The sequence below is a fragment of the Gopherus evgoodei genome, chromosome 3, assembly GCF_007399415.2.
Source record: "Gopherus evgoodei ecotype Sinaloan lineage chromosome 3, rGopEvg1_v1.p, whole genome shotgun sequence".
In the NCBI taxonomy this organism is placed as follows: domain Eukaryota; kingdom Metazoa; phylum Chordata; order Testudines; family Testudinidae; genus Gopherus; species Gopherus evgoodei.
Genome location: NC_044324.1, coordinates 147,684,642 through 147,698,275, shown reverse-complemented (window position 1 = coordinate 147,698,275; position 13,634 = coordinate 147,684,642).

Below are 13,634 nucleotides of genomic sequence, written 5' to 3'. Positions count from 1 at the left end.
CGTTGTTCTTTGAGATGTGCTGCACATGTCCTTTCCATTGTAGGTGACTTACAAGCAAACACACATGGAGGTGGGTTTGCAGTCTGCCTGAGCAGAGATTGTAGGACAGCTCATCATCTCTGGACTGATGGGAAATAATATTACAAGAAGCAAAAATGTGGACCGAAGACCAAGTGTCTGTGATAGCCACTTGCTCCAAGAAAGCTGCAGAAGATGCTCTGATAAAATGCTTTAACTGGCAGGGTTGTATTAGCCAGTTGGTAGCATAAGCAAATACATGAAGAGATCCAGGATGAGATTCTCTGAGTGGAAGCTAGTGGGCCCTTAGCACTATATACAACCACTACAAATAACTGCATAAAGGCTCTAAAAGATTTAGTCCAATCCAGGTAAAAAGCTAAATCCCCTCTCGCATCCAATGAGTAAAGAATTTCCTCTTCTCTGTGCTCATGGTATTTCTGAAAGAATGTGGGAAGTAGATTGCTTGATTAACATGAAAATTAGAGACTACTTTCATGAGAAATTTTGGATGAGGGTGGAGATAAACTTTATCCCTATAGAAAACTGTGTAGCGGGCTCTGATAGCAGAGCTCTCAACCGGCCTACGCTTCTGGCTGAGATAACTGCCACCAGATATGTTACCTTCATGGAAAGGTGAAGGAGAATGACAAGTTGCCAGAGGCTCAAAAGTAGGTCCCATCAATTTTGCTAGGACTAAATTCAGATCCCAAGGAGGAAGGGGTCTCATACATGAGAGTATAATCTGACTAAGTCCTTTAGGAATCGGGTGACAATGGGATTTGAAAAAAGGGATCTATTAAACCCCAAGACATGGAAGGCCGAAATAGCCATGAGATGCATCCTTATAGGGCTAATGGCCAAACTCTGTTTTAGATCTAGAAGAAAGTCCAGCATGAGGTCCAAGTGTGCCCACTTTGGAGATACACCTTTCCTATAAGACCAGATGGAGAAGCGCTTCTACATAGTCAGATAAGTATTCCTAGTTGAGGGTTCTCTACTATTCAGAAGCACTTTCTGAATGTCCTTGTGACAGAGTGCTAGGTATAAAACCCTGAGTCAGCACTTCGTTCACAGCAGCCCCAATCAGGCATAGCAGATTGGATCTAATGAGGCAGACCTGTGCCTAATTTGTTGATGGAGCAGAGCCCACAAATAGGCACAGGAAGGAAATGAAAAGAGGGGGAAGCATGCAGTGAGAGGGAGAGAGAGACTGCTCTCCCCCCTGCTTGTAAAGGTGCAAGATATGCTGTGAAGGTTGTGGGACTCAAGTATAAATAAACTGCACAGGGCGTTGAACCAGGAGAAGGGTCTCAGCGTGGTTTGCCAACTGAGACAGAAGCAGGACCAAAGAGGCCCTGTTATAGTCCTTCAAACAGGACTTTTCAAAGGCTGACAGCTATGAAGCATCCATGCTGTCAAACGGAGAGCTTGGAGGGTGGGATGGAGCAGGCACCCACGTTTCTGGGAAATTACATCCGGATCCAATGGGAAAGACAGGGGAGGTTCGACCAACCAGGATAACAGGGTCGAGTATGAGTGTTGATGAGGCCATGCCAGTGCTATAAGAATGAGGTGAGCATTGTCTTGTTTCACTTTGAAGACAACTCTGGAAAATAAAGGAATTGGAAGGAAAGCTTACAGGAGGGATTTCTTCTAGGATAAGAAACAAGCCTCTGTCAGTGAGCCTGGGCTGAGCCATCCCCAGAAACAGAACTCATGACATTTTCTGTTGGTCCTTATTGCAAACAGGTCCACTTGGGGAGTTCCCCAGAGTTGGAACATGGACCTGCCTATGTCTGGACATAGTGACAAGACAGAGAGGATCTGCTCAGCTTAACCACTAATGTGTTCTGTTTTCTGGAAAGTAAGCAGCTCATTATTTTTGTAGGTAAGCTGGTACAACTGTAATGAACTTTGTGAACACTTGAGGAGCTGCTGACAGACCGAAAAGAAGCACTGTGAACTGACAATGGTAGCCATTCGGCATGAATCTGAGATAATTCCAATGGTTGTGGTGTATTCTGACATGGAAGTAAGAGTCCTTTAAGTCAAGGGCAGCCTACCAGTCCCTCCAGGCCAGAAAAGAAATAATCAAAACTAGGGTTAACAGTGTGGAATTTTATTTTCTTTAGGAATTCATTAAACTATCTTAGGTCCAGAATAGGACTGAGACCTGCTTTTGCATTGGAGATCAGGAACTAGCAGGAACTGAAGTTCTTCCCACTGATGTACGAGACTTCCTCTATGGCCCCTGCCTGCACAAGAGATTGGACCTCTTACTGAAGAGCAGTCTCATGAGACCAAGTATCAGAGGAAGGTTCTGAGGACTTGGCCCATTGACTACATTTAAAAATGTCCAAAAGCTCCAGCTCTGCACAAATATGACAAGAACATGAAGCAAGAGCTCTATTCAAATCTGTCCTTCCATCAATTTTATTCAGCAGATTCTTTAACCTGGGTCCCCAATGAATCATCCTCCCTCTTGGGATCATACAGGATTTGTATTTTCTTGCAAAAATGAACTTGGCTGTCTCCTTGCCTGTAAGGCCATAAGGATAAAACTCTTGTTACTGCAGCTTCAGTGTATGATCCACTTTCTTTGAAGGAGCGAAATCAGGGGAGAAAGACAGTGGGGAATAAGAACAAGAGCTGCTGCTCTGCAGGTTGAACCTGCTGGTCCCTGCTGCAGTGTGTGATGTACCCAGGGCCAGCTCCAGCATTTTTGCCACTCCAAGCAGCAAAGGGGGGGAGGGAGGATAAAGCCACGATCGGCAGAAGTTTGGCAGCCACTCTACCGTGCCACTTCATTCTTCAGTGGCAATTCAGCGGTGGATCCTTCAGTCTGAGAGAGACTGAGGGACCTGCTCCCAAATTGCTGCCAAAGACCCGGATGTGCCATCCCTTTCCATTGGCCGCTCCAAGCACCTGCTTCCTTTGCTGATGCCTGGAGCCAGCCCTGGATGTGCCACAGTTCATAAACTGCATTATGTGATGCAGTTCAATCTGCTCATAGCTGATGAGTTGGACAAAATGACTGGAAGGGAAATAGGCCATTTCAGAACTGTGACATTATAAAAATAAAGCTCATCTAACTTTCAAGCAGCTTTCCCCTGGCTTGTGGTAATTCCATTTTACACAACCATTTAGGTGAAATTCTGGTCTTGCTTACATTGGTTTGACAACTGTATAACTCCATTGGACTCAGGGGTATCACTCCTGATTTACAGTAGTGTAAAGGAGAAGAGAATCAGGTTTAGAGACTCCCTACTTCTAGAACATAGATGCTTTGTTATTGTTTTCATGCTCCGACTTGAGCAGTCTCTGCATACATGAGTTTTCTTCCCTAATTTGGAATGTTGGGGTTCCTACTCTGGCACAAAATTGAGGGTGAATCTGCATCACACATTATGTCTCATACAACTAGGGCCGGATTCTGCAAAATGCAGAATGCCTCCTGAAGGCCCTCAACTCTCTCAGTACAATGGGAGTCAACAAGAGCTACTTTACATCCCCTACCACATCTGCGCAGCTGCACTCCTTGCATCAAAAGGAGTAATTGAAGCTTAAGTCCTTAAAGGTAATAATTTCCTATCTGGGTATATGAATTGTCACAAACTGTTAGAACAAAAACTCCCTATTGTATTTGGAAATAAATCACTTTCTGTTTAAAGGCTTTAAAAAGGAGCTTGCTTCAGGATCACTTCTAAAAGAAACTAAGTCTATGATCAACTGAATAAATTACTGTATTATGTATACATCCTATTGTAATCTTGGACTTCTTTTCATTGTTTAAAGCAAAGATATTTTTGTGGGTCAATAAACTGAATCTGATGTAAACTCAGACAAGCGCTACTAGAATATAACTCATGTTACTGTTCTCTCTGTAGATAACCAAAACACACACTGCTTCTCGAGTAACTATAATAACCATGCAGAAATACAATGTATTTACTTCATTTGGAAGAGGTACTTAACATACTATAATGGTTCTTGGCTATAAACAAGAGTGTTTATGAAGTAAAGGATACTATAAAACCCAATCCAACCCACTAAAATGAATGGGATCCTTTCCATAGACTTTAATAGGTTTTGGATCATGCTCATAATGTACAACAGAAGGTCATATCTAACCTGGTGTAGTTCCATTGACTTCTTGAATGAATACAGCCCTTTGTTATAAATAGGCTTAGCAGAACTCGATTTCTTTTCTTATTGAAACAATTAATATTGATTTTTATTTTTAAGATTTTTTTTCTATTTTTAACTATTTTTGTATTCCAGTTGCTGGAAATTATAGGGAAGTCAGGTTGGGGTTAGGACAGCTCTGACAGCAGGGGGATCACTTCATGGATGAGGAGCCCAAGAAAGCCAGGCACAATGTGCAAGGCAGGCTGAAGTCTTGGCCCAGCAGAGCAGAGACTCCCACCATGGCTGCAAGGAGGAGAACAAGCCCCTGGCCACGGGTTCTGCTGAAGAGTTCCTGCTGGTGAGTGCGTGGAGCTGCATAGGGCTCCCTGCACAGCCGGGGGGTCAATGACATCTGATCCTGCAGGCACAAGGTGAGGGGAAGGCTGCTGTCCTGGCTGGGCAGAGCAGAGGCTTCTGGAACTCTTAGCTGATGAGCGAGAGAGCAGGTCCCTAACAGTAGGACTGCATAGGGCTCCCTGCACTGCCACAGGAGCCATTCAGCAGCGGGGTGATCTACCCCACTGCTGGGGGGCTCATCCTCACCATGCCCCCATTGCACCTTGCACCTGCAGGGATTGGGTGTCACTGGCCCTGCGGCCGTGCAGGGAGCCTTCTGCCATCCCTCTAGGGTGACCAGATGTTCCAATATTATCGGGACCATTCCAATATTAGCGACATTGTCTTATCTAGGCAACTATACCTTCTCCTCTTCCCTGCCCCGCCCACAAAAAAAATTGTCCTGATTTTTCACACTTGCTATATCTGGTCACCCTAAGTCTTACTATCACGCACCTGCTTGCTCACTTGCCAATTGGGGTTCGCACACAGTCTCTGGGCAGCAGCCATTCAGCAGCAGGATGCCCTCCTCCATGGCAAGGGGCTCCTCCTCTTCTTTGCAGTTCTAGCTGGGACTCTCTGTTCTGCCATGCCAGGACTGCAGCCTTCCCCATAACTTGTACCTGCAGGTATCAGGTGCCACCAGGCCTGCAGCAGTGCAGAGAGCCCTCTGCAGCCTGCTGTCACAGACCTGCTCCCTCCTTTCCTCTCTTCTGTGACAGTAGAGCTCAGAGGTGTAGCAAGCACCCTCCGTAACCTCTGACCAGAGGGGGCCCCGCAAGGAAGGGGGCCCCTAAAAGTGGCAAAAAAAATGTAAGGTATAACTAGGTAAGTGACATTTATTGACGCTATTGCACAATCCATGTCGGTTTTACTGACAAAACCATGAAGTCATTATGATACATCATAATGCTATTGGCTACATCGGTTGTCTGTCGGTCAGTTTTGAATTTTAGTTAGACCCATTCAAAGAATGTGTATTTGCGTTCATAATGGCGGTCGGCAGATAAATGTTATTAATTTAGTTGTTTAGTTTTTTATCGTTTCCAACGCAGAAGCGTGCTTTGTGATGTCTAAGAGAATGTATAAGAGCAGAGCTAGTAAACGAAAGGCAGCAAAAGATGCCGAGAAGGAACTTGAGAAAATTCCAAAGTTGTCAATGTATTTTGCGCTGCAATCCAATGTACTGGTACAGGCACATGAAACGGACAGTGCTAGCAGCGACGAATCGTATCCAGAAGTGCTTCAAGTGAGGTCGAAGGTGAAGCCAGTTGTTCTACCAAACAAACTGTGACAGATATTCCAGCTGCTGCCAGGAAAGAAGTATCTGAATCTGAATCACTGACTGATGATCCAGGAGATTGGCCATCTATAATATCGGACATGCAAGTATGTGACATTGTTCCACGTGGCCCACCGCAGCAGAAAGAAAGTTACGAATTTCCATTTAATGAGGAAAGACGGAGGTTCACAAGTACTCATTTCTATCGAACCATGGCAAATGGCAAGAAAATAAGACGTTCATGGTTAATGTACTCAGTTCAGAAAGATGCCATTTTTTGTTTTTGTTGTAAATTATTTGGCACTGGCGACATACCGCTACGTAGTGGAACATCTGCTTGGAAAGCACTGTCAAAAAGACTTCAGCAGCATGAAACAGGCAAAGGTCATCAAGACTGTATGGTGAAATGGTTTGACCTTCGGTCAGGCATAGTAAACCGTACATCTATTGACCAACTCGAATTGCAGGCTTTTCTGAAAGAAAGAGATTTCTGGAGAAATGTTGTCAAACGCATGGTTGATGTCGTTATTTTCTTGTCTGAAAGAAACTTGGCATTTCGAGGAAGTAATGAAAAGCTCGGCGATCCTTCGAATGGCAACTTTTTGGGACTGTTTGGATTGCTTTCAAAGTATGATACTGTCCTCAGCAAACTTTTACAGAGGATTAAGAAGGCAGAGACACATGTTCAGTACCTCAGTCCACAGATCCAAAACGAGCTGATTCAACTTGTTGCCAGTAACATTCAAGAGGCCAACATAGCGCAGCTTAAAAAAGCAAAATATTATTCAGTTATTTTGGACTGTACTCCTGACGTGTCACATGAAGAACAGATGTCTGTGGTGTTACGCTTTGTTGAATACAACGGTGAAGATGGTGTCAATATTCGTGAAGTGTTTGTTGGTTTTCTTAATGTTCATGATACAACTGGTGAGGGCTTATTGGAAGCGTTTCTTGAAAAGGCAAACAACTTAGGAATAGACATTGCTGGCATGAGAGGCCAGGCTTATGATAACGGCGCAGATATGAGAGGAAAGAATAAAGGAGTTCAAGCCCACATGCTAGAAATAAATGACCGTGCCTTGTATGTACCATGTGGAGCTCACACTTGGAATCTTGTGATCTCAGACGCGGCAAAGTCATCGAAATATGCCGTTGACTTTTTCGGTCTGATTAACAGAATATACATTATCTTTTCTTCTTCACCTTCACGTTGGGATATACTTCAAGAACATATGCCAATATCTGTTAAAGGGTTATCGGACACTCGTTGGGAGTCGAGAATTGATGCTGTGAAGCCATTGTGTTAAAACCTTGAAGAATTGTGCAATGCTTTGTCATCTTTGTGAGAATATGTGCTCGAAAAGAAAGATGGCAATACAGCAACAGAAGCCGGTGCGCTTTTAGACCGTGTTACTACGTGGCCTTTTGTTCTGACTGTGTACACTTGGTACGATATACTATTTCACGTCAATAAAACCAGCAAATTAATTCAGTCACCAGATGTGTCAATTGACGTACTGCAGGCAGAAGTCGGTGCTACAATGAAGTTTTTGGAAGACTATCGAAATACAGGATATAACTCTGTGGTCACAAATGCATGTGAAATAGCAGAGCATATGGGTATTGAGCAGGTGTTTCCAGAAACCAGGGTGCGACCTAAGAAGAGAATGTTTGATTACGAATGTGCTGATGATTTGAGTCGTCTTTCTGCCGAAGAAAAATTCAAATCGCAGTTCTTTCTCGTTCTCACTGATCAGGCCATATCTTCTATTTCGTCGCGATTTGACCAACTCGTGGAGTGGTATAAGTTGTTTGGATTTCTGTACAACGCTAACAGCCTGAAGCAGTGTCACAGAGAAAATGAACTGGAGAATCACAGCAAAAATTTTAAAAGAAAAATGGGAGACATTGATGCCAACGAACTCATAATGGAATTGTATCGTTTTATTTATGTCATCGAGAAAGAGAGAGGACTTGTCACAGCAAACACTTTTTTAACGTACATATACAAGAACAGCCTTCAGGAGATATATCCGAATCTTTGCATTTGCATCAGAATTCTTCTGACCATACCAGTTACGGTCGCTGGTGCTGAAAGGAGCTTCAGCAGAATGAAACTGATCAAGAATATCCTGCGCTCAACCATGACAGATGACAGGCTTTCTGCGCTTGCAGTTATCTCAGTCGAAAACAAGATTGCCAGATCTCTGGACTATGATGCATTGATTAACCAATTTGCGGAGAACAAGGCTCAAAAGAAGCGCTTTGCATAAATACGGAATACATGTACACTGTAGGCCTATGTATACATAATATGAACCCTGTATATTGTATAAAATAAATACCGCATTCCAGTTTCTGCATTGTAAGGGGCCCCGGACATATGTTTGGAGGGGGCCACGTTCTTTGTTGCTACGGCCCTGGTAGAGCTGCAGAGAGCTCCCTGCATTGCTGTGGGACTGGTGACACCCACTCCCTGCAGGCGTACTGATGCTTACTGACTGATTTTTTGGGGTTGATTTCAGTATATCAGCTGAAATTTGTTCACTGACATTTATTGACCGAAATCAAATCCTACCAAGTCTAGTTATAAGGTTTTACTGCTTAAGCAAAAGAAACTATATGAACAATCAGACAGCTTTTTATTGGAAAAGGGGAGATGGTCTTACCCAATGGAGTCCCTCATACTTCTATTATATTTGGGAGCAGAGAGGATATCTTTCACAAGAATCCTTATTTCTTATTTTAAACATTCTGTGTAACATAGCAAGAGGTAGCCATTCTTCCAATACTTCTTACGTCCTCTATGTTTAACCCCAGTGGGAAAAAAAAGACAATGATAGTGTAAGCAGCTACTTGGAAAATAATTTGATCATAAGTAGTCTTATTTCACCAATCCTGTCAAATGATATTTAGCAAAAAAACATGTGAAGAGGAAGACCCACAACCTAACACTTAGCATCTGCACCCTGCAACCTACAAAACTGTTGGTGTCAGAATATGGATGGGAGGTGAGCAGTAAAGAGAGAAAAGTCATAAAAACAATGAACTTTTAGTAACAGAAACAACAGTAAGTAATTTGTTTTCAAGTACTCAAATTATAGTAGGATAATGTTAATTAGTAAGATATTTGAAGTATTCTCACCCCAGGGTCAGAGAAGACTGTATTTAACTCAAAGATGGAAAAAGACCAGTTAGGTTGTTTCCTCTTCCATCCACTTTTAAGAAAAATAAAATAAATGAAATGATTTAAGAAGGGACTCAGCTCTGATAGCCACATTTTCTCAACATTATCTCATCTTGCATGTATTTGTTTGATTGTGAGAGAATGTGTTAGATATCCCTGTGGACCCAAATATCTCCTGCAATCTATAAATGGCTAGAACCAATAGAAAACTCACTTCCACAGAAACCAAAATCTCATAACGGCAGAAAGGGGTGATCATTCATGAGCTCTCTCTCAACCCTACTGCAATATTTCCATAAATCAATGCAACTTACAGTACAATGTTTAAATTAAATGAATTTATCATTTCAGATTGTAACAAAAATGGGTTATTTTTTCCGTTCTCTTAACACTCAGTGACACGAGAAAAGGGATCCATTTTATGATGCTTTATAACTTCATTTTATAATCCCAGTAGAACTACAAGCCACTCAGGATGCTCAACTATGAATGGCTTAAAAAATCAGCTCCATCACCTGGATGGTTTGCCCCATTATATTTTGAATTTATTGAAGAAAAAAAAAACACCCCAGAAAAAAGTACTCTAGCCTTTGTCAATCTTCTATGCCTTATGGACAACAAGCATGTTCTGCTGACTGAGGACACAACAGATGCCAGAAGAAGATGCAAGGAAACCTTGTCTTGAACAAATATAGAATGACCTATCCATAGAGCAGTTTCTTCCTAGCCTTCATAAACTAGCATTTGGTTTATGCCTTGAAGAATGAGGGATGCTCTTCTATACTTATAGGTTCTATTTTGGCATTTTTTAATGCAATATAATTTAACTGTGGATGTTCCTTAATTAAGGCGCCTAATCCTTTTCCTCAAAGCCTAATACACACTTGACCTCAATATCTAATATCAAGCAGTACCACAGCTTCATTGCAACACATTGTATAAAAATCTTTGCTTTCAATGTGTAACCTTTCACAGGATGTGCTCTATTTTTGAATTTTTAAGAGGAAGCTTTCTGGTGTGAATAACTGTTTGCAAGTATTTGTCAACAAAAACTTACTTGGCTTCAGTTTTAGCTTTTCTCTCTCCTTTGTCTCTTAATAAACATTCTCTGTCCTTTTGCCCTATTTTCCCTCTTCAAGAGCACTATGGAAACATAGTACAAGTCATTACTCTGTCACACTCCTACACCTTCTTTTTCTTATCTTCAGCAAAGAAAGTGAGTTACTTTTTTATTTGACAAAACCAAATGCAAATTAGAGAAAAAAATCTGAATTAGTTAGGGTAAATTGCCTATTTCTCAGAGGTCTGACCAGAAGCTTCCCCCGACCTTTCTCTGTGAGCTCTCCCTGTTGAGAGTCTTAAGCGCCACTAATCACATAGTTAAGAGTCAGCAAGGAAAACATGTCACAATAAGCAAATTGCCCTTTAACACTCAACTCTACTGTGATGCACAGGTTTCTTCTTTGCTAAGCAAAGAACCCTTTTCAAAAACACAAGCACACCAGTGAAAAGTGGTCTTTTTAGTTGCCTTTTAAAATTTGTTTTCCTGAAGTTTCATAGTGAAAAATTAAACATACAGCACCATATAGTAAGGACTATATGTGTACATGCAGATACAAACTTGAATATATGCCTGAACGATACACACAATTAAGATTATCTATTGGGATTGATCCTGATCTCATTTATATCAGTGTAAAACTGAGGTCTGGTCTACACTATGCATTTATACCGAATTTAGCAGCATTAAACCGATTTAACCCTGCACCCGTCCACACAACGAGGCCCTTTCTATCGATATAAAGGGCTCTTTAAACTGGTTTCTGTACTCCTCCCCGACGAGAGGAGTAGCACTGAAATCGGTATTGCCATGTCGGACTAGGATTAGTGTGGCCGCAAATCGACAGTATTGGCCTCCGGGAGGTATCCCACAGTGCACCATTGTGACTGCTCTGGAAAGCAATCCGAACTCAGATGCACTGGTCAGGTAGACAGGAAAAGCTCCGCGAACTTTTGAATTTCATTTCCTGTTTGCCCAACGTGGAGCTCTGATCAGCACGGGTGGCCATGCAGTCTCAAATCCAAAAAGAGCTCCAGCATGGACCGTACGGGAGATACTGGATCTGATCGCTGTATGAGGAGACAAATCTGTTCTATCAGAGCTCCGTTCCAGAAGACAAAATGCCAAAGCATTTGAAAAAATCTCCAGGCTATGATAGACAGAGGCCGCAGCAGGGACTCAGCACAGTGCTGCATGACAAGCGTAATGGAAAGCCAAAGAATCAAATGGAAGCTCATGGAGGAAGGGAGGGGAGACTGAGGACTCCAGCTATCCCACTAGTCTCCGAAAAGTATTTGCATTCTTGGCTGAGCTCCCAATGCCTGTAGGGTCAAAAACATTGTCCCGGGTGGTTCAGGGTATATCTCTTCAATTTACCACCCCTCCCCCCTGTGAAAGAAAAGGGAAAAAAATCGTTTCTTGCCATTTTTCAATGTCACCGTATGTCTACTGCATGCTGCTGACAGATGCGGTGCTGCGGCGCTGAACAGCATCATCCCCTCCCCTCCCTTTCCTGATGGCAGATGGTACAAAATGGTGGAAAACCATCATCATCCTGTGAGTGCTCCTGTCTGGCCTCGGTGAGGTCGGCCAGGGGCGCCTGGGTAAAAATGGGAATAACTCTCTGTCATTCCTGGCAGATGGTGCAAAATGCTGGGTAACCGTTCTCATCATAGCAGCTGGAGCCTGAGCTCCATCAGCACCCCCCTGCTTTCGTGTCTAAAGAAAAGATTCTGTACTCCCTGGACTATCATAGCAGCTGAAGTCTGCCTCCCCCTCATTTTATCTCGCTAAAAAGTCAGTGTTTCTTACTCCTGCATTCTTTATTACTTCATCACACAAATGGAGGGACACTGCCACGGTATCCCAGGAGGGGTGTGGGAGAAGGGAAGCAACAGGTGGGGTTGTTGCAGGGGCACCCCCTAGAATGGAATGCGGCTCATCATTTCTGTGGGATCTCTGGGGCTCTGACCTGGAGCGGCTGTGCTCTCTGGCTCTCTAGTAGACTTGCCCCATATTCTAGGCAGGACTGACTCTATTTTTAGACAAAACATAAAGAAGGGAATGACCCGGGGAGTCGTTCCCATTTTTGTCCATGTGCCCCCGGCCGACCTCAGCGAGGCCAGCCAGGAGCACCCATGACAGCAGCAACTGTCATTGCCACTTTCCAATTGCAAATGGTACAAAATGATTGATAACCGTCATCTCATCACCAATTTACAATGGTAGATGATGCAGTAGGGATGGTAACCATCTCTGCTACCTTGCAAAGGCAAATGCATGCTGCTGTGTAGCACTGCAGTACCACCTCTGTCAGCAGCATCCAGTACACATACGGTGACAGTGACAAAAGGCAAAACAGGCTCCGTGGTTGCCATGCTATGGCGTCTGCCAGGGCAATCCAGGGAAAAAGGGCACAAAATGATTGTCTGCCGTTGCTTTCACAGAGGAAGGATTGAGTGGTGACATTTACCCAGAATCACCAGCAACACTGTTTTTGCACCATCATGCATTGGGATCTCAACCCAGAATTCCAATGGGCGGGGGAGACTGCAGGAACTATGGGATAGCTATGGAATAGCTACCCACAGTGCAATGCTCCAGAAATCGATGCTAGCCTCAGTACATGGACGCATACCATCGAATTAATGTGCTTAGTGTGGCCACGTGCACGCAACTTTATACAATCTGCTTTACGAAACCAGTTTATGTAAAATCGGAATAATCCCATAGTATAGACATACCTTGGAGTCCACTGGAGTCAATGAGAACAAGGTCAGACACAGGTTTCTTTGATACACAGTGATTGATAATACAATTACGTGCAGGTAGATGCAATACAAGTGTTTGAAGCTTGAAAGTGCGAATTCAGGGTGGAAAGGAAACACTGCCTGATGTATACTGGGCCATCTGCTACACCCACCCACCCCCAGAATTATAGGGCCAGTGTCACTTGTGGGAACAACAGTATTTCATTCCTGTTTGCTGCTTTTGGTAAGAAGGAAATTCCAAAGTGGATCTAAGGTAGGAGATAAAATGAGAGTGTTGGGGAAAATGGTTCAGCTGGCCACCACCCAAAGAAGTCAGGAGAAAAGAAATGGCTTATCTGCAACTCCTCAGAGATATTGGATGAACTTGTAAAAGATCATGAAGCCGCACTTGCACCAAGAGAAACTGCAGGAAAATAAAAAGGGTTGTAGGACCTTCCACAGTGGCTTAGCTCCTCACGGGAATGGCCTATTCCCAAGTTTCCCCACCTTGCTGTGCTTCAATTTCTCTTGTTCTTGGGTAGTTTAGCTTTCAGACCAAACTGAAAAGTCCTTCTTTTTGGGGAAAATAAAGATCCAAACAAAAAAAAAATCCAAACCTTCTCCTCTTGGGCAAGGGCTCCATTTATTTATGTTAACTCAGTACTATCATACCCCCATTGCCACCTCCGTTCCAGCTTGGTTTTCATGCAATCAACATTCATGTTCAAAAATTAAGTTTTACAAGAAAGAATAAATAAATGGCAAGTGCAGCATTTTATTTTAAATAGACAATGCAAAGAAAAGACAAAG